Source organism: Schistocerca cancellata, chromosome 1 (genome assembly GCF_023864275.1).
Source record: "Schistocerca cancellata isolate TAMUIC-IGC-003103 chromosome 1, iqSchCanc2.1, whole genome shotgun sequence".
NCBI lineage: Eukaryota > Metazoa > Arthropoda > Insecta > Orthoptera > Acrididae > Schistocerca > Schistocerca cancellata.
The window spans coordinates 504,276,911-504,298,734 of record NC_064626.1 but is presented as its reverse complement, the minus strand read 5'-3'; positions in this window follow the sequence as shown (position 1 = coordinate 504,298,734).

Sequence of the window (21,824 nt, the reverse complement as noted above, 5' to 3'; positions counted from 1 at the left end):
GCGCAAGCTGTGGCTGTTCTGTTCGGTCTGTAGGACTGGGATGTACTATACCATCCACCATACTCCCCGGACTTAAGTCGTTCTGACATTGATTTGATTCCGAAGATGAAGGAACCACTTCGTGTCATTCGCTTCAGAATTGTTCCAGAGATCCGACAGGCAGCAGACCGCTCCATTCGCACCATCAACAAAAAAGGCTCTGCTAACAGTATACTACGCCTTCCACATCGCTGGCAACGGGTTCTACACAACGCTGGTGACTACTTTGAAGGACAGTAACAGATGAAAACATGTAACTCTTTTGCATCAGTTGTGAATAAATAGTTGCCACTTTTTAAGTTCCTACCCTCGTATATTGGACAGGACACCGCAGACTGCACATCCAGCTATTAATGAATCTGAATCGCTACGCTAGGTAACAGAATATTATACCGATCTCCAAATTATAAATAGTTGTCCAGACGTTGAAAAATCTGTCCAAAAGTATCATAACATCGATGAGACTGCCTGTATATTAATGGACTTCTCGCCTTTGCACGTCTACCGTTCTGATGTCCTAAGAGTAATTTAGTGTAAATACTGGCAGAGAAACCTCAAAGTGAGTGCCAGCTCGTATCTCCGAGAAAAATTGTATAAACTCTCCATATATACTCTGACGGTTAAAGAATCGCTGGGTGTACATTCTTGTGCTCGAGAACGGGCCATTACAAGCACTCTAAACTTCTATCAGCCTCTTCTCATACGACGTAATCAGTGACAGTTACGAAAGCTATCGAATACTTTTTAACTTAGAACGACGGATAGCTTTTAATTATTTCTGATTCAGAAAGAATCATTACTGCTATAGAGAGCACGAATTGAGAAAAACTTGTTATCGACATATAAATATGTTAATTTCTTTCGATAAAAATTCACTCAAGGATTTTATACAATGAAACAGTATACCAGTTGGCCAAGAAACATAAAGCCGGAGCTTAGCTTGATATAGAGTTACCGTCCACCGACTCCCTGCATGAAGTAAAAATTCATGTCAGTTCCCAGAAGAGGAGTGGAAAACATTAAATGTAACTTGAGTATTGTGGATATGTTCTACCCCACATACCTCGCTTATCTTGGTTTCATAACATGTCAGAACACCGCAGAGCTATCTCTGCAGCCACTTGGATGAATTTCAGTGACTATAGTTTCCTTGCTCGTTTGTATAACTTAAAATTAAGAAATTCAGGTATTTGTGACTGCAATTATTCAGACACTGGAGATATAAACCATTCAATCTTCGCTTGTTCCAGGTTCCAGCAACATAGGTAATAATTGCTCTAAGAACTGAGAAAGCTTAGAGTACCATTTGCTACGAGCACTACTGATCTTCTAATAAAGGATGATGAGGCAGTTCTTGGATGTCTGCTAAGATTTTATTTAGTTAAGAGTTTTAAAATATGATCGCAGGTCTATAGAGAAGAATGAATCAACATTTTGGCACTTAATTATAAAATAGTTTTCATCTTAAAAACTAGGGACATTAAAAATCTACTTGTAACTGAGATTTGTAGACGAAAAATTAATTATTACTTCTGTGTTTCAAAATTAAAAAACTTTTCCTTTTCTCCTAGTAGCGAAGAAATATTGCTAAGTTAGTCTAAAGTAATATGCTCTTTCCTTTGTTTAATGAAAAATAATCATCCTTTCATAAAGTTTGATGGCTGAACAATATACTTAAGCTGAAAGCCAAATAAAATTTAAAAAAGTTAAAAAACCTTGTCAAAGACTGCTTTCCCACGTCTTAGGGCCGTGTTTATCATTCTCTCTTTTCTTTGTGGGGTTCATGTTGGAGCAGAGATTTACGACTGCTCAAAGGCAAATAGATGTCACTTGCTACAGTCATTTCAGACAATTCCGACAGAAATAAAAAAGAGAAATCGTTTCCCAGTACGATAACTTTCGTCTATATAGAATACGCCTGGCTGCCATTATTTCCAGGAACATGATAGACGCAGTGTGGAGTAGATAGGCAAATTTATGTACCGTAATCACAACGGAAACATGCGAGACGGTCTCATTCAAGGACTGGGTAATCCCGTCCGTACTTCCACGACTTCTAAAGGAGTTGCTACGTACTATCCGGATGTAATGGCGGCTGAAACTCTTCAACCTGTTTCACCTACTAATTAATGGACAGTGTCTTTAAAGCAGATTATAAGCTGAACATCAACAAAACAAAACAAGAACAATGGAATGCAATCGAATGCATCGACGCAAGGCTTAGTGAATTATTTAGATAATGAGTTACTGAAAGTAACAGGCAAGCTTTGCTGTTTTAGTCGAAAAATGACCAACGACAGCAGAAGTAATCACAATATAAAAAACTGAGAACTGTAAGAGGGAAAAGAAGCTTTTGAATTTGCGATGTTACATACGAATGCTATAAATTAGGTGAATAGATTGGAAACTACTGAAGAGTACAAAGAAGTCATAAAACCACAACACTACGTCGTTCTGGATCTTGCGCGCTGTTGATTGTGATACTTTACATTTTACATGTGGTATGGGCCTTACCATCCATACGCCTGCTCTACGAGCCTTTCCTGTTTCATTCTGTCGAGTGCATTGTTTGCCTATTCGGCGTTGATGTTCATCCTAGCTGTGTCCTCTGGGATATTATCTCCCTATCTAATTCTAAGTCTTCCTCTTCTTCCATCTATTGTTTTGCAGAATGCCATTCTTGGTAGTCTATTCTCTGTCATTCTTATTATATGGCCTGTCCAGTTCAACGTTCTCTTCTTTAGCACTTCGACGATGTTACTGTGTTTGTACAGTTCCCTTAGTCCCTCGTTTTTTTCTTTTCTTCAATGTCTCGTTATTTTCGTCATATGATGATGATGATGAGGTCCCATACTTCGTGGACTGTAGGGGACGATGCGGGAGACCCGCACCTCCGACTAGGCAACGTCCTAGCGGAGGTGCTTTGCTGTTGCCTTCCCCCGACCGTAATGGGGATGAGTGACGATGATGAAGAGGCCACAACAACACCCAGTCATCTCGAGGCAGGAAAAATCCCGACCCTGCCGGGAATCGAAGCCGGAACGCCGTGCGCGGGAAGCGAGAACGCTACCGCAAGACCACGAGCTACAGGCCCAAAAATTTTCCATAGTAGTTTTCCTTCGAATATTATCAGTTTTTCTTCATTTTTGGCGATACTGTTCATTAATTAGGTTTAACAGTACACTAATTGTTCTGCTTTAGTATCGATTTACGCTGATGAGCCAAAACATTACGACCACCTGTTTGATAGCGTGTTGTCCCACATTCCAAAAGTGTACAACAGAGATCCTGCTTGGCATGGATTCTGTAAGTCCTTGACAGAATTCCAGAAGTAAGTGGCACCAGATGTCCACGCACACGTCAAGCAACGCCCAGACATTACGGCATGGTGGTTTACGGGCTCACAACCGACGCCCGATAAATGTTCCAATAGGTACAGATCGGACACATTTTCTGGCCAAGATATCAATATGAGTTCACCATAATACCCCTCAAACCACAATAGAACGGTTCTGACTTTGAAACACGGACAGTTAACCTGCTGGAATATGTCATCGCTGTAGGTGAGACTTCAAGCATGAAGCGATGCAGGTGGCCCGTAATAATGTTCACGTGGTTCACTGCTGTCAAGATGCCTTCGATTACCACCACAGACCGCATGGGACTCCAACTCAATGTACCTCATAGCATAGTTCTGCCCTCACCGGTCTGCATCTGTGGCGCAGTGCTTGTTTCGTGCGGGAATCCACCTAGATGATGGCCTATAAGGACCCAGCCATCGACCTGGTGAAACAAGAAATGCGATTCATTCGACAAGCAACACGTTTCTGTAGAAAACAGTGATGCTGTGCCCAATGCAATCATAACTGTCGATGTCTTTGAATCAACACAGGCACACGTAGGTGTCGTGTGATCTGGAACTTCATGATCAACTATGGCCTCTTAATGGTGTCCGAAACACTTGTGCCTGCACCAGCGTTGTACTCTGTCGTCAGATATACCACAGATCGCAGCCTGTCCTGGATTACACAGTGGGGATCCTCTGACCTCGACGTTTTGTGGTGAGACGTTGTCGTCCAATACCATACAACTTACTCGTTATTTCACCATCCTTCAATCACTTTCTACAGATGCTCACCACAGCAGTACGGCAACAGGCGACCACCTTCGCCGTTTCAGAGATTCTCGTTTACAGTAGCAGCGCCACAACAGTGTTCCATTTGTCAAAACCGCTTATATCAGTGGGTTTCCGTATTTGCGGCCCGTATCTTCGCTATAATGACTGCCTATTCGTATCTCTTCCACTTACATAGTCCTTCCTTACTGCGTCACGTGCCCACAACACCGCCAGGAGGCATCCAACCTCCTGGTGGACAATGGTGATAATGTTTTGGTTCATTATTGTATTTAAAGATTTCATATAGAAAAGTTAACTTATCTAGATGTTTTTGTATACAGGGTGAACAAGAAGTTCACCATCAAACTTTCAGAGGTTGTTCAGGGACACCTTAGTATTTTGGTATAAGGAAACAACGGTCTTCGGCGGATCGTTGCAAAGTAATAATGTAATTATGATTTATTCGGTTTGTTATCCCAGTTATTTTATTTCTGTAAAAATAAGTTCACAACAGTAAGAGCTTGTCATACGCAATCACTGAGTAACACAGCAGATACTAACGTATCCCATCTCTGCTGGAACAGCTCAGCATAGTGTAGTGGCAACTTCTGACACCGAATGAATCAGGATGGCCAAATGTAACGGGAAGAGGTAGAAAGCACCGTAATTATACACGTCCAAGCTTTCCAAGTGATTTATTGTTTCCAACTACCGTGCCGTGTTCCCCTCGGTCTGCGTCACCGCGTCCCACAATGCTGAAAACACCACTTAGCTGTCTGCGAAACGGCTTGGGGCGGAATGGCTGCCTCAGCAACCCGTGCACACACTGTGTGTCGGCCTTGCACACCAGCAGAGTTGCGGCGTCGTCAGGATGCCGGCAGTCGACTCAGTGGTCTGCGTCCCTGCCAACTCACAAGGGAACCTCCCCATCGCTCCCCCCTCAGAATTAGTTATAAGTTGGCACAGTGGATAGGCCTTGAAAAACTGAACACAGATCAATCGAGAAAACAGGAAGAAGTTGTGTGGAGCTATGAAAAAATAAGCAAAATATACAAACTGAGTAGTCCATGCGAAGATAGGCAACATCAAGGACAGTGGGTGTCACGGAGCCCCGTGGTCCCGTGGTTAGCGTGAGCAGCTGCGGAACGGCAGGTCCTGGGTTCAAGTCTTCCCTTGGGTGAAAAACTTAATTTTTTATTTTCAGAAATTTATTATCTGTCCGTCCGTCCGCCCGATGCGAGGTAACTGCGCCGTAGTATGGGGACGCTACACCTAAACAAACATCGAAACACGCTTTTTGGGAGTGGTTATCACATCCACAAGAAAACCTAAATTGGGCAAGGTAGAAAAAACTTTTTACCCATTCGCTAAGTGTACAAGTTAGGTGGGTCGACAACATATTCCTGTCATGTGACGCACATGCCGTCACCAGTGTCGTATAGATTATACCAGACGTGTTTTCCTGTGGAGGAATCGGTTGACCTATGACCTTGCGATCAAATGTTTTCGGTTCCCATTGGAGAGGGAACCTTTCGTCCTTTCGTCTACTAATCGCACGGTTTTGCGGTAAAGTCGCAAAAAACAGACACTAAACTTATTACAGTGAACAGAGACGTCAATGAACGAACGGACAGATCATAACTTTGCGAAAAATAAAGAAACTAAACTTATCACTCGAGGGAAGACTTGAACCAAGGACCTCTCGCTCCACGGCTGCTCACGATAACCACGGGACCACAACGCTCCTGAGCTGACACTATCCTTGATGTTGCCTATCTTGCACATCGACTACTAAGTTTGTATATTTTGCTTATTTTTTCATAGTTCAACACAAATTCTTCCTGTTTTCTCGATTGATCTGTGTTCAGTTTTTCAAGGCCTATCCACTGTGCCAACTTGTAACTAAATCTGACGGGGGTGCGATGGGGAGGTTCCCTTGTCAGCACGGCTCGGTGTGAGCCGCAGGTGGCCAGCTCTGTGCTTCCCGCTGGGTTGGCTGAAATCGCGCCGACAACAAGCGCCCGTGATCCGGCGTCCAAATCTGCAGCCCTCGCCTCGGGATGCCTCCAGCGTGTGTTGCAAGCCAGGACGACTGCCCACGGTAGCGAGCTGTGCAGTGGCCCGCCGCTGACTGGCTACGGGCCCCACATCGGCCTTAGAGAGTCGAACCAGTGACTCGCCGTGGACTGGAATGCTAGCGTCCCATCTGCTGACGCGTGTGTGACACGCCCCACCGTCCAGGAGAGCTGTCACACTTGAATGAATCTCGTTAGAAACCTGCACCTATTTATACGCAGCTGTGCACCTCTGTTTTGCCATGCGCGCTGCTTTGCATCACGTACTCATAACACGCTAGGTTGGCCAGTGTGCCCCTTCTGCCTGTGATTTGTGACATGCAAAACTGCTACGTCTACTCGTTCAGCAATTTGACGGCCCTGTGGCCTCTATTCTACTCACAACTGTTGGTATGCGTAACTCACTGCAATCCGGCCTGCACCTGGCTGCAACCTATGCTCAGAATATTGCACAAAATTAACTTTCCCTGACCTAAACGGTCGTGCCGCTACAATAGCGTCGTTGTGCCTCTCTTCCGTTGCATTCAATGAACCCATACACGAGGTGTACTTCGACCAACTCTTCATCATTAAACCTATCCATACTTCTGTGTATCACTGTTAACGTACAACTAACACTTACGCAAAAGCAGAACCGAGAGAGAACCGAGCAGTAGTGAATGCAAGCTTATGGGCAAAGCCAAAATTGGCCAGGTGCGAGTAGCACTTTAGCGCTGAGGGTTCCATGAAACTTAATTATGTATATCGTTGCATGCCGCCTGGTGGCGTTGCGGGCACGTAGCGTGGTAGCAAAAGTATGTAAGTGGAGCAGACACGGATGGGGGAGCACTCAACGAAGATATGGGCTGCAAATGGGGAAAACCATTGAGATAAGCGACTTTAAGTGGTTGGACTTATCACAGAACGTGGGGTTCGGAGGTTTGTCTGCTCTGTGGTATATCTGCCGAAAGAGCACAGTGCTGGTGCACGCACAAGTGTTTCAGAGAACACCCTTCACCGTACATTGTTGAACATGGAGCTCCACAGCAGACCTACATGTTGACATGCTGACCCAACGACAACGTCAATTATGACTGCGGTGGGCATGGGACGATCCGGATACGACCGTCGATCAATGAAAACGTGTCGGCTTTTCGATGATTCACATTTTTACCACACTAGGTCGATCGTCTCCACAAACGCCGTTATCGAGGTGAACGGCGGCTCGAAACGTGCAGCGCGCCCCGGACGCAGGCTGATGGGATCATTATTATGCTGTAGGAGATATTCTCATGCGCTTCCATGGGACCTGTGGAAGTAATCGAAGACACGCTGACAGCTGCGAACCCCCTACATCCCATCATGCTTGATGTCTTCCCCGACGGCGGAATCATCTTTCAGTAGTATAATTATCAGGAGCCAGAAGCGACCAGTTGTTTGAGGAGCGTGATAATGATCTCAAGTTGATGTCTCGGCGACCAAATCTGCCTGATGTAAATCCTACTGAACCCATCTGGGTCGCTGTCGGGCGCCTTCACCGCATACGCAAATCAGCGGCCCCTTATTTACGCGACTTACATGACCTGCGTGTAGACGTCTAACACCAAATACCTCCACGAGCCTACCAACAAACGGTCGGATCTCCGATACGCAGAATCAATTATGTATTTCGCTCCAAAGACAGACAAACAAGCTATGAAGCAGATGGTCATAATGTTTTGGTTCATCAAATTAAACGTGATATAGAATAATGCAGGAGGCAGACGACGATTATTATAATAATCAGTAGTTCCCCCTTCGGGCTGACTAGGTCGTAATGGTAAAGTCAAACATCAGGCAACGAATGACTTTATTGGTCGTATCACGTGTTTCGGAATTTATCCATCAACAGATGTACAGGAGCGGTTACTGCACACAGATATGGCACTTCAAGTTGTATGCGAAACAGACACTCGCAAATTAGTCCGCGAGTGTTTCTTTCACATATAACTTGAAATGTCATAGCTACGTCATTCCTCACCTGATGTTTGACTTTTTCCATCGCGACTCAGTCAGCCCGAATACCGAAATGCTGACTGTTTTAATTTCAACATCGATGTCGGATAACAAATGATAAAACAAATATTTTCTGTGTGATACAATCACAAATTAACAATCTTCGGATTTTTTCCTTTACTTGTATAGTACTATAAGATCTTACTTTTTGCCAAACTTCATCATTGTAGATCAACGGGAAATACCCCATAGGTTTTAATGAATGAGTTTGCGAGTGTTAAAAGAATGTGACACAAATGGCCGTACCTTTTGACTGCATTGACTTAGAAGCTCAAACTTTTTACACCGCCTAGGGGCCACGAACGTCAGTATGTGACATAAATTTTATCTTGATACGTCAGCCTCTTCCTAATAAAAAGGGCTTTTAACAGTCGGGCAGATAGACGGAAAATACAGCGATCCTATAAGGGTTTCGTTTTTACCAGTTGAGGCACGATACCCTAAAAACGGACATTATTGTTCTCAGCAGAAAATATCGTGGGTAAATGGATCAAGGTTGTTTCCAAACAACACACAGCGCATACCGTCGATATTTGCGCTGTCTTGCATCATTTTCGGGGCAATACAGGTACAAAGCTAATTGGGACAAGCAGCGAAACGAAATGCAATAATTCTGTAAGCAGCCGCCAGAGACCGTGAGTGCCTCATAACAAGATTTCAGATCCAAGAACAACCTCCAAAAGTTTGTCAGTAGGGGTGCGGTTCATCCCGTACTGTGCCCTAGTCACAACCAAATCGACTTCCTGCATATTCGCATGTACGTATGTTCACTCCTTTTCTTTAGCTGAAAGACGTTAATGACATTTCGCTTAAATCATTTCTCAGCAATAAACGCGAACGTTTCTCTTCCGGTAACTGCAGCCATAGACTAGTATCTCACCTGAGCAGCCATTATCAATGAAATACGACTTAATTGCGTTCAACAGTTCATTAAACAATTCTTAATTTGTAATCGTATGCATTGTGTGAGTACCTTCAATTCGTATCGTTCTGATCACAATGAAACTATCTCGACTGCCACAGTGAAAAGAGAAGAATATAGAAATAGCCCTGCAGATCACAGACGCAAAGACAACAGCACTGGAGAATCTTAATTGGTCGCGTTTTCATCCGTTATATTTACCGTGCACTCCAGGGATCCACTCGATCTATACTCAGCATCCTCGTTTTCCAGTAGTCAATTTTATTGAAACTGGTGACAATGAATCGCTCTCATCGCGAATTACTTTCTGTATTGTCTACTTTCTTTATAATGTAACATTTTTAACTTTAAACCAGCATTTGATGTGAAGTGAAGCGGTAAGTTATGTAGGCAAGGCTGGTATTTAATGTACGTAGTACTGTGAATCGGCAGAGGCGCAAAGATGTTTCGATATTCTAATGAGTTATGAAACACAGCAAAAATGGTTCAAATGGCTCTGAGCACTATGGGACTTAACTACTGAGGTCATCAGTCCCCTAGAACTTAGAACTACTTAAACCTAACTAACCTAAGGACATCACACACATCCATGCCCGAGGCAGGATTCGAATCTGCGACCGGAGCGGTCACGCGGTTCCAAACTGACGCGCTTAGAACCGCACGGCCGCACCGGCCGGCTGAAACACAGCAGTCCATGTTCCTCAACAGGACTACTTACAGCGCTCGGCTACGAAAATTTGCAGTACCTCTTTCTTACGTTTTTTTAATTGACATGAACCGTTAATTATCATAGAAATTTAAGTTGCCAAACTTATTCCATGATCAAATGACGCATCATCAGAAGTATTCCCAGTAGAAGACAGAAAGATTTTGAGAAAAAGTATTTGATTGATTCAATTTTAACTTAATTACCTTGATGAGACCCGGTTCAGTACCAAAGATCCCAAATGCAAGCCAGTGCTTTGAAGCCAGGCCCGGAAGAGGACTGTTCGAACCCAGGTTTCACATAAATTCTTTTTCATGGGCAGTATTTTGTGAAAAGAGGACAGATGGAGATGTTCAGTCTGTGATCACCAGATTACGCGCCAGCGTCCCGTATTCAGTTTCTAATCTCTCTACAATGTGTCATGGGGTCACAGCGTGTGACACTGGTGTCTGTTTCGTCAGACGGGGATATCGAGCTTCGTACCGCTCTTGATAGTTGGCTGGTAGGTTGGTTAATCGGGGGGGGGGGGGGGGGGGGGAGGGGGGGAGGGGGGGGGGGGAAGGGCACGAAACAGCGAGGTCTTCGGTCCCATCGGATTAGGGTAGGTTTGGGAAGGAAGTCGACCGTGCCCTTTCGAAGAAACCATCCCAGCATTTGCCTAAAGCGATTTAGGAAAATCACGGAAAACCTAAATCAGAATGTCCGGACGCAGGTTTGAACCGTCGTCCCGCCGAATTACATGGTTAGTCATAAAGTGTTAACTATCATCTCGAAAAAAAATAAAGTTACGTAGTTATTATAGTTTGTTTACTTACTGGAATAAATCTGCAACCCACCGATGAAGTAAGGATGGGCTGCATCATCTTGTTTTGGCTCCCCAAGCGACGTGGTACGGCACTGGTGCAAGGGGATTTCAGTGCATGTCAGGAATTCAGACATTTACGAGCAAACAAACAAAAAATTAATTATGTGTCTTTATTTCTTCTGGCTGCTAATTAAAACTTCATGACTACCTACCCCAGCACCAATAGGAGCAGAACACTTGAAAATCGCCTCCATTACGGCTGTACTCAGCGAGATGGTGCAAAAGGAGAAGATACAAAATTTCAGCAAAAAATGGTTCAAATGGCTCTGAGCACTATGGGACTTAACTTCTGAGGTCATCAGTCCCCTAGTAAACCTAACTAACCTAAGGACATCACACACATCCATGCCCGAGGCTGGATTCGAACCATCGACCGTATCGGTCGCACGGTTCCAGACTGTTCCGCCTAGAGCCGCTCGGCCACTCCGGCTGGCCAAAATTTCAGCAATTTCTGTAAATTGATTAAGGTAAATGCCGTAACAGTTGCTTTGAATTTTAAAAAAAAACAATTTTTGTTTCCCATCCATGTCCATTAGGAGCTTGTACTAATGTCCTTGTCATCGATGTGACTTTAAACTGTGGTCTACGTTCACTAGGACCCTGTCGAGTACTTCAACCTGCAGTTTTCGCGTAGTCCATAACGTCGTTGATATTGAGGAGCGGGTTTGTCTTTCGTGTACAATCTTCAGGCGAACAAAGATGGCCGGCCAGAGTGGTCGAGCGGTTATAGGCGCTACAGTCTGGAACCGCGCGACCGCTACGGCGCAGGTTCGAATCCTGCCTCGGGCATGGATGTGTGTGACGTCCTTAGGTTAGTTAGGTTTAATTAGTTCTAAGTTCTAGGGGACTCATGACCAAAGAAGTTAAGTCCCATAGTGCTCAGAGCCATTTGAACAAAGATGCTTCAGACGTCCTTCAGTAGGTGGCAGTATTAATAAGTGAAGCAATAGCTCTGGTAATTTTTCCACGGTGATAATAAGACATCTGTCTTCCACTGCTGACACGTTTAAACGACAGATATCCTTAACAATTATGCAAGTGATGTGATCGTCTAGTTACAACAGCCACTTCATTTATCAGATTGCTTCAGACAGAAATTCTTAAAGACTCATTCTTTACTCTGAGGCTTTAAAATGTCAAATTAATAATGCTTCTTTCTCTTCAGCTGCTCATCAGACAGTTTGGCGATTAACAAGGCTCAAATTCAAGAACTGATTATTCGATATCAACCCGGCAATGTGTATTGGACTGATAGACGAGAATTCTTTCTTTTAAAAATCCTAAGGGAAATATGGAAGCAACGGGTGTGTTTAGTCGAAGTCTGACGAAGTAAATGCGTGGTGAATTAAAGGAAGAAGCTACGACGTCTAGTGAGGCTTAGTGTAGATGTCAGAAGTGACTGCCGCGGAACTCTATTAACTGAAAATATGAGATATGTTCTGCGGTGTGAATTGGGAAGAGTTTCTTGATGGTGACAGACCATCGATAGAACGGCCAGTGATTAAGCAGCAGAAGGAGAGCTGCAGAGACGTTTGGAGAGCTGTAGCACTGACCAAATGAACTGAAATCGCGAAATTCATTTTGAGAAGTTGCTGAAGCATTCAGTTTTCATAAGGTTGTCATGAAATACCACAATATGTTTTTTGTGCAATCAGTTCTTTATTTAGGTCTGAGGACACAAGCAGAGTACTTAAATATGACACGATTGCAGTCGATTTACGACTGGATGTCTAGCCTGCAGCTCGTGGTCGTGCGGTAGCTTTCTCGCTTCCCACGCCCGGGTTCCCGGGTTCGATTCCCGGCGGGGTCAGGAATTTTCTCTGCCTCGTGATGGCTGGGTGTTGTGTGATGTCCTTAGGTTAGTTAGGTTTAAGTAGTGCTAAGTTCTAGGGGACTGATGACCATAGATGTTAAGTCCCATAGTGCTCAGAGCCATTTGAGCCATTTGAACTGGATGTCTAGGATGACTGATTCTTGAGTACTGTTTGGCTGACTGGGACCCTTGGAAGATTGGATAAATATGGGCAGTATAGAAGACCCGAAAAAGAATAGTGCATTTCGTCACGGACTTGTTTACCATGTGCAGAAGGATATCGTAACCGCATGTGGGTCAAAACATACTTACTTTGAGTCTCACAATCAGATTGGAGATGATGTGGGATTTGAAGTCATCCGTTTCGAACACGCGAGTGGCTACGTGCGGAGGTGAGACAGTGACGTGGCTCAAGCCGAGATATATTTTAGATCTCTGTGGTTGAAGACCAGCGTCGGATCGTGAATATTTTTGTAATTGAGGTACAATATTACAAAAATAAACAGGTATTGTTTCAGTATGTCGTCGTGATTATATACACTGACGCAAAAAGTCACAGCATCCTGGAGGAGCTGTGCGACGTAAACGAAAGTTGGTAGCCATGTTTCTACATCTGAAAGATGACGTCTGTTCAAATTTCGCGCCAGTCGCATAAGAATGGCGCTAGTAACGCCACTATGGGGATGAAAGTCATGTTTGCTTTAAATACACGCTGTAACAGTCGTGAGCGTTTCTTAGGTTTGAGACTGGACACTCTGAGCTCGTAACTGGATGTTCCTTCCGCAATATTGCAGAAAGACTTGGCAGGAATGTAGCCACTGTACCTGATTGCTGGCAGCGGTGGTCACGAAAGTTAGTGTCGCAAGAAGACCGGGCTCCGGAAAGTCACGTGGCACTACCAAGATGGAAGACCATTGTGTTAGCCGTATGGCTCTGGCACATCGTACTACATCTGCGGCAGCAATTTGAGCAGCAGTTGGCACCACAGTGACACAACAAACTGTTACAAATCAGTTGATTCAAGAGCAGCTCCGAACCAGACGCTCTGCAGCATGCATTCCACTGGCCCAAAACCATGCCCATTGAAAGGCAGAGTGGAGGCCTGTTGTGTTTCCTGATGAAAGCTGTTTCTCTCTCAGTGACAGTGATGGCCGTATATTGGCTAGGAGGGGGCCAGTTGAGGGTCTGCTACCAACTTGTCTGCGTGCCAGACACACTAGACCTATAACTGGAATTATGGTCTGGAGTTTGATTTTGTATGACTGCAGGAGCACTCTCGTAGTCGTCCTACGCACCCTGACTGCAAATTTGTACGTCAATCTGGTGATTTGACATGTTGTGCTACCATTCATGCACAGCATTCAAGGGGTGTTTTCCAACAGGATAACGCTCGACCACATTTCGCTGCCAACATGTTGCCTTGGCCTGCTCAATCGCCAGACATGTCTTCAATCAAGCACTTAAGGGAGATCATCAGACGACAATTCCAGCGTCATGGCACAACGACCATTAACCGTCGGTATACTGACCGACCAAGTGCAATAGACATGGAATTCCATCACACAAACTGACATCTAGCACCTTTACAACACTGTGTATGGACGTTTGCATGCTTTCATTCATCATTCTGACGGTTACACAGATTATTAATGTACCAGCGTTTCACATTTGCAATGCCTTATCTTGCACTAACATTAACCTGTGATCTTGCAATGTTACTCACTTAGATATGTTACCTAAACAAATGTATTCCCGAAATTTCATCACTCTATACTAATTATTTTTTGGTTGCGATTTTTTTCCGTCAGTATCACTAAGATGAAATATGTTATTTAAATGTTTACGATTTTCGCTGCTTTTTTATTAATGCCCTAAAATGTCCTAGATTCTTCACGCCCCTTTATCTAAAACTTCAGTGTCCTTGAATAACAAACATGAAAATCGAAACAATGCATTGCAATAATCACATTCTTAGTTCCAACTTTTTTTGTACACTTTCATACTAAATTTCCTCGTATGCTCGCTTTTTTTTCATCACCACCTATAGCCTTTTGACTTTCAAGGCTAGTAACCGTAACTAAATTGAATGTATTAATTTTATGTGGATAAGTCGAATTGTTTATATTTAAATTTTGTAATTAATAGCTTAATATTGTGAAGAACAAAACAAAAAGAAAAGAAAATAGAAGGTAGTAGTGAGAATTGAACCTGGACCAAGAATTTACCAGTCATTGCGCTTACAACTGCACCACGGCACCACACGTCATTGGTTGTTCAAAAATGCCTCATACACTACTCGTAAATCTTTAGAGAGCGTTTTATCTTTTCTAAGGCTGAATCCGGCGACATATTCTGGGAACTTGAAAGGGACATCTATCCGCTTCTACTCACATAGTTGTTGGACCCCTTCCCACGCCCCCTTTGTTATTATCAATTTTTAAATCTCAAGTAAGTCTACCTGACTCTTTGAAACTCCCTGGCAGATTAAAACTGTGTGCCGGACAGAGACTCGAACTCGGGACCTTTGCCTTTCGCGGGCAAGTGCTCTACCATCTGAGCTGCCCAAGTACGACTCACGCCCTGTCCTCGCAGCTTCACTTCTGCCAGTACCTCATCTCCTACTTTGTAAACTTTACAGAATCTCTCCTGCGAACCTTCTGTAAAGTTTGGAAAGTAGGAGACGAGGTACTGGAAGAAGTGAAGGTGTGAGGACCGGCCGTGTGTTGTGCTTGGGTAGCTCAGATGGTTGAGCACTTGCCCGTGAAAGGCAAAGGTCCCGAGTTCGAGTCTCGGTCCAGCACACAGTTTTAATCTGTCAGGAAGTTTTATATCAGCGCACACTCCGCTGCAGAGTCAAAATCTCATTCTGGCTACCTAACTCTTTAACTCTCACTTTTTCCTCCAAAGATGTACTGTAACAGAGACTTTTTAGCATATCATCTACAGAATTTGCCATGTTGGTTGCACGATACTTTACATGCAATTTCAAAGAAAAATACTGGCCTGGTGCTGTGAGCAATGTAGCACCCTCGGTGCCGGCCAGGATGGTAATACGTCAGAGCACATACAGTAGAAAACAGACAGCTGCGTCCCTTTACTGAGTTGATCATAGCGCGGCTGACAGTCATCTCAGCACTCGACAATGGTTTCTTGTTATTGCAGAGAGAGTGCTTCAAAACACGTTTTCGTCTTACCAGGATGTATTTGAAGAGAAATGGCGCAATTTTAGTACAATTTCTGGGTTGCGTTTGAAGAGAAATGCCATAATTTAGTGCGATATTTACAGTGTGCTGTAGCACATTAGTACACGGTCTCCAGCCGCCACTGTGGGAGACAGTGCAAAATGACTCGCATGTCACGCCGAGGAGGTAGATAATAAGTAATATTATTGGAATAAGATAGATTGTCATTAAGGAAATGAGGCACTGGCTAGGTTTTTTGTCTGCTTTAAATGCTTCTTCACATTTTTACATGAAGATGCGAAAGAGCACAGACACTGGTTTGTCATATGACTGCTAAGACCTACTTAACATATGTGTCAAATACGTATGAAGCTTGTAACTTCTCCCTATTACTAGATGCTTTAACCAATTACTAGAACAAACGGCCACAGTGGCCTAACACACTATTAGGAATAGGTTACACACAGTAACGTATGGTGTTTCAGACCATGAATATGAAGTCAATTACTAGTGTTCTATGGAACCAACAGGTACAGTTACACTTTACAATGGACGTGACAATAAGATATAGTTATGTATGGACAAATGTACGAAGGAAACCACTAACTACAATCCAGAGGTACGTAATGGCAAGTTTTACAAGACCTCTTCAGTGAACAAGCTTAATAGAATATATAATTTTCACTTACGTAGTTCCTGCTGTCGGCTCGGGATCATCTGTGGCACTGGTTTGAGTGGAGGTCGGGGTCAATATGTGTTGCTGTTTGGATCTCAGGCCTGCTTGTCGATTGGTGACCTCCGTATACTGCATTTGGGCCTGTTTGTCTACAGATGGTTCGTTCCATATCATTGCTGCAATAATCTATAATACGCAGATGCTTTAACTGGAGCTCGTGGCCTCAGTTCAAACGATACCTGCGTTTCTTCGTCTGAATATCTATATCTGTAATCCGCAAGCCTCCAGACTGCTAGAAGCGGAGGGTGTATGGCCTGCCACAGGCATACTTGGCAAAAACTTCTTGTTCCACTGGTGGGTTGTATTCGATGGCAATGGTCTCTGCTTCTGCCTCATTTATTTTTTTCTTTTCCCTTCGAGATAATTACGTGATGGAAGTAACATCTTTCTTCATTCGTGCTGGAATATAGGTTGCAGTAAGGCTCTCACCGATGCACCGCGCTTTCCTGTAGTGTCTTCTCTGGAAATTTGTAGAGCGTTACTAGGACGCTATGGCGCTCCTTGCGATTGTTTTGCTACGCTCTGGGCTCATTTGCCAGCATGCGTTTTGTAGCGTTGTGTGGAACGACCAGCGGGGACGTCAAAGGATGGTGATTTGGGTTGCCACAGAGAACTACAACATGTACATCTAGCGTCTACCCTCGACATCAGTTGCTAAACACACTATTCATCCAAAGCACAATCTTTCAGCTGGACTGTTCTCGAGCTACTTTGCAACAAGACAACGTCCAACAACCTGGTGGTCAATACTTTCATCTCCTCTTCGTAAGACAGCAGGAAATGTTTAATTCTTCACGTATACATCTGCTAATCGTGTTATCTCATCTGCACCTTGCGACATGTTCTTTCTAGAGGGATAGTATTTCCAATGACGTATCAACATTAAAGATATTCAACGTTTTTCGGAAACTCAAAGCCGTCATGCAAACTTTGATCAATTATAAATCTAGTGCTTGTCTGGTTGTGTGTTGGCTTCATTGTCTCTTTCGGTGTGTAATTGCTATCTCGAGTTTTTCTCGTACAGGATTTATTAGCTCAGTGGGTGACCTTAACTACTAAATAATAAAATTTCATTCGTTTTAGTTTCTGTATTTTTTTTTTGAACACTCAAACAGCTGGTCACAATAGTCATTCAATTTTTACAGTAACATAATTTCAATCGGCTCACATGAGATACAACATTCCAACTACTCTGTACTAATGAGGAAACCTGTCTGACTTTTCATCGCCTTTTCCCGCCAACAGTAAGAGATCACAGAGAATATGATTGTAGACAAACAACCGAATCATTTACAATGCTGGAAACTGTAGTATTTATATTGACTTTTACCTAAATATAACAAAATTTAGTGAACACATTGTTGTAAATAAGTTTATAAAATTTACATAGCCATGTTTCTCGTTAATTAACTTCAAAATTATTCTTTTCATATCGAATGAAAACAGTAGTTCAGGGTGCATATCGCTTCTGTGTAATTCGATTTATTTAACGTTATAATTTGTTTTTAATAAATGAAGTGGTCAATATCCACCAGTGTCAAAGGGTTCCTGATATGCGTTAACCAGCTCATTCTGTCCAACAACCAGGCCCAGAATTAAGTAACAGCAATCTGTAAACTTGCACCATTTTAAACATATGTTCGACAGTTCTCTGATCCGAAGAAGGAAAGAAGCATGGTCATCGTTTAACGGCCAAACGGCATCGTGATAATTAAGATGGAGAACAAAAGCGGTTGGACCCTTGAGAAAGGAATATGCTTTGGACTTATTGGGCCTACGTACACTTCTGTAGCTGAGTGGTCAGCGTCGGTAGGTGGCAGATGGAGGAGCCGGGTTCGATTCTCGGTTTTGCCAAGGATTTTTGCGTATTCGGAGGACTGGTTCAGGGTGCACTCAGTGATGCCAACTACCGAATAGTAGCGGCTCCACGGTCTGGAAAGTCTGCAAAAAATGGCCAGGAGTGCGGTATGCTGACCACATACCTCTCTATACCGCATCCGCATTACACCGCAACGCTAAGGATGACACGGTGGCCGGTAGACCTGCCACGGACCTTCACAGCCTGAACGGGGAGCTCGTTATTAGATTTAAACGAATCGCTTCTTTACTCTTGTGAAATCAACTAAGGAAACCCAGAAAACCTATCACTCGATGGCCAGAGTAATGATCTAGCTGAAGAAGATTTCCGCTGCGTGAGGCTCATGGCGGACAGTGCTGCTCGCTACAAGAAGGGGTTAGCGTTATACAACTGTAACTAAATGCAGGAAGAGCAGCAGAAGATTGCCCGTTGGTGCAGGGGACTGGTAGTTGACACTGGACGCAAATAAGTGTAGTGTATAGTGCATACGTAAGTGAAGATATACCCAATAGTAAAATGGCTAGGAGTAACCATCCAGAGTGATCTAAAACGGAAGGACCACACAAAAGCAGTCGTATGGAAAGCGGAAGCAAGACTGAGATCCATTTGGAAAATCTTAAGGAAAAAATTATAGCATCTAACTCAATACAGTCAAACGATACGGCCATTCACGTCACATATTTTCATACTCGCAACTCACTCATCAAAATCTCTAGCGTACTTGAGTTGACCGGGAATCATGAAATTTGGCAGGAAGTAAGGCTCCACAATACAAGTAAAGAGAAAAAACGAAAATTTTTCATCTGTAACTGTATCACACGAAAAAAAATTTTATCGTGTTGTCCGTATGTTAAGACTCTTTTTTTTCGGAACGGGAATCTATTAAAATCTATGTCACATACTAACGTCTATGGTCCTTCGGCGGTGTGAGAAATTAAAGATTCTGCGTAAGTGCAATCAAAAGGTACTGCCATTTATGTCGTATATTTTGACATCTTGCCAGAATCGATATCGATAACAGGTATAAATCGTCGCAATTCTCGATTCCTGAAATAGATGAACTATCTGTGTATGTTACCGGCCAAACCCGATTTTGGGATGAACTAGTATCGCCTAGGTCAAACTCATTCATCCTGTTACCGATAGAATAAAACAGTTTAGCCAAGGTCGAACCGGTTTATCCTAGTTAGAACTTACATGCTTTAGGATAAACTGGTCCGTCCTAGTCTGAACTAATTTTGCCTTGTCGGAATGCATGTCATTGCCTGTACGAAAGGGGAATCCCCGAATCATCTCTGGCTCGCCCCTCGCGCCTCTCAACTGCTCTTCGGTTGCACTGTTCTTTGTTTTGAACGATATTTTGCATCGACAAGTGCGCGTGTTACGTTGCTGGTTGCATTTAAAAGATTTTATTATAATCCTAGTATAATTATTGTGAGGCGTTTCATCATGGATGAGCCTTCGTGTAGCAAACAGTCAAAAGCTCTGGAGAGAAAAGTTTCTGGAGGAAATTGTGTAGAGTGAAAACAAAATGTCCTCTCACTATAATGCGTTATTAGTAGACGAATATGCGGATTTGGTTAAACAAGTAGAAAACGTGAAAAAGTTGGAAAAAAGAACATCATTACAAAAAAGAAGACTGAAACGATTTGCTGTTTTGAAAATTGGTGATGTGAAAAAAATTCATTGCATGGTGTCAAGGGAATATAAAATACTTTGTTCCAGCTGAGGAACTTTATGATGTGATTGACGCAGCTCGTGTAGCTGTGGGTCATGGTGTTCACGATAGGATGTTAGCCGAGACATCAAATATATGCCAGTAGCACAAAGGAAATGATATGCCTATATTTATCAATGTGTGATGTTTGTCAGCAAAAGAAGACAAAAAGGAAAAGAGGGCTAGTTCCAAAGCCAATTCTCCATTCGGAAATGAATAACAAATGCCAGGTCGATTTGATTGATTTCCAAAAACAACTAGACGGGAATTTAAAATTCATTTTAGTTTACCAAGATCATCTCACAAATTTTGTTCTCCTTCGTGCGTTAACATCAAAGAGGGCTGAAGAAGTGGCTTATCATTCGAATGACATATTCCTAACTGTAGGGGCGCCGTGCATTCTTCAATCTGATAATGTCAGAGAATTTGTCAATAATGTTATAAGTGAACTCGCAAATCTTTGGTCAGAACTGAAAATTGTGCGTGGAAAAAGAAGGCACAGCCAAAGTCAGGTTTCTGTTGAACGTGCCAATCAAGACATTAAAAATATGATAAGTTCTTGGTTAAAGGACAACAATTCGACGAAGTGGTCGGAAGCATTAAGGTACGTCCAATTCATGAAAAATCGAGCTCACCACTCCGGTATAAAACAATCACCTTACAAAGCATTATTCGGAAGTGAACCTAGAGTAGGACTTTCCACTTCCTCGTTGCCTCAAGAAATCATAAGTGATATTCAGGATGAAGATGACCTGAAGAAGGAAATCGAAAATGACAGCAATACTGAACAGTACGAAGACAGCGATGATGATAACATTGTGAAAATTGGCACAAACGACATTCAAAAAGCTAGAAAAATTGCGACAGAAAATTAAAAAAAAAAAAACAAGCTAAAAGAATGAAAGCTTCCTCTGACTGACAAATCCCATCCACCAGCTGACATTGGGGCCAACGTAACCATACCTATTCTAGTGACCTTCGAAACATAATTGAAGTAATGCTTCAAAAGACTGATGAGGGCTTCTACGAAGTTGGCACCAAACATGGCATACTTCAAAAACATAATTGCAGGTACAATTTTATTAAAATTTTCCAAATTTTTTGTAATAAAATATTAAAAAATATTTGTTTTAACTCCTTTTTTATTTTCTAGAACTGATTTCGACGTCTGCATTCAGAAGTTTTTAGCTGTGGGAGATATTAACCAGTATATCGAAATATCTTTAAGGACAGCAGCCACAAAACATTCTATTGGATCAGGGCAAGGCTTCGTGAAATGCAGTTGCATCAGAAACTGCACAACAAACAAATGCAATTGTAAGAAAAACAAAGTACTCTGCCACCAAAGTAAACTTAGCAAAAATAAGTAAATAAGCAAATTGCAGATAATGTGATTTCTGTGGATGGATGTAATTATATAAGTTGATCTAGTGATAGATGTGAAATTACTGATTAGTTAATAAATAACTTTAGTGAATCATATTGACTATTTTATTTCTATTCCCTTATTCAGTTTACTCTGTAAAGCTTATAGAAGATTCAAAATAGGTGAAATTAATTCAGACTAGGACGTACAAGTTTATCCTAAACCTTGTAAATTCTAACTAGGATATAGCGATTCTTCCTAGGCTAAACTGTTTAATCTTATCGGTAACAGGATGAACGAGTTTGACCTAGGCGAAACTAGTTCATCCTAAAATCGGGTTTGGCCGGTAACATATACATACATTGTATGAAACCCTCGGTGCTCGAATCCTGCT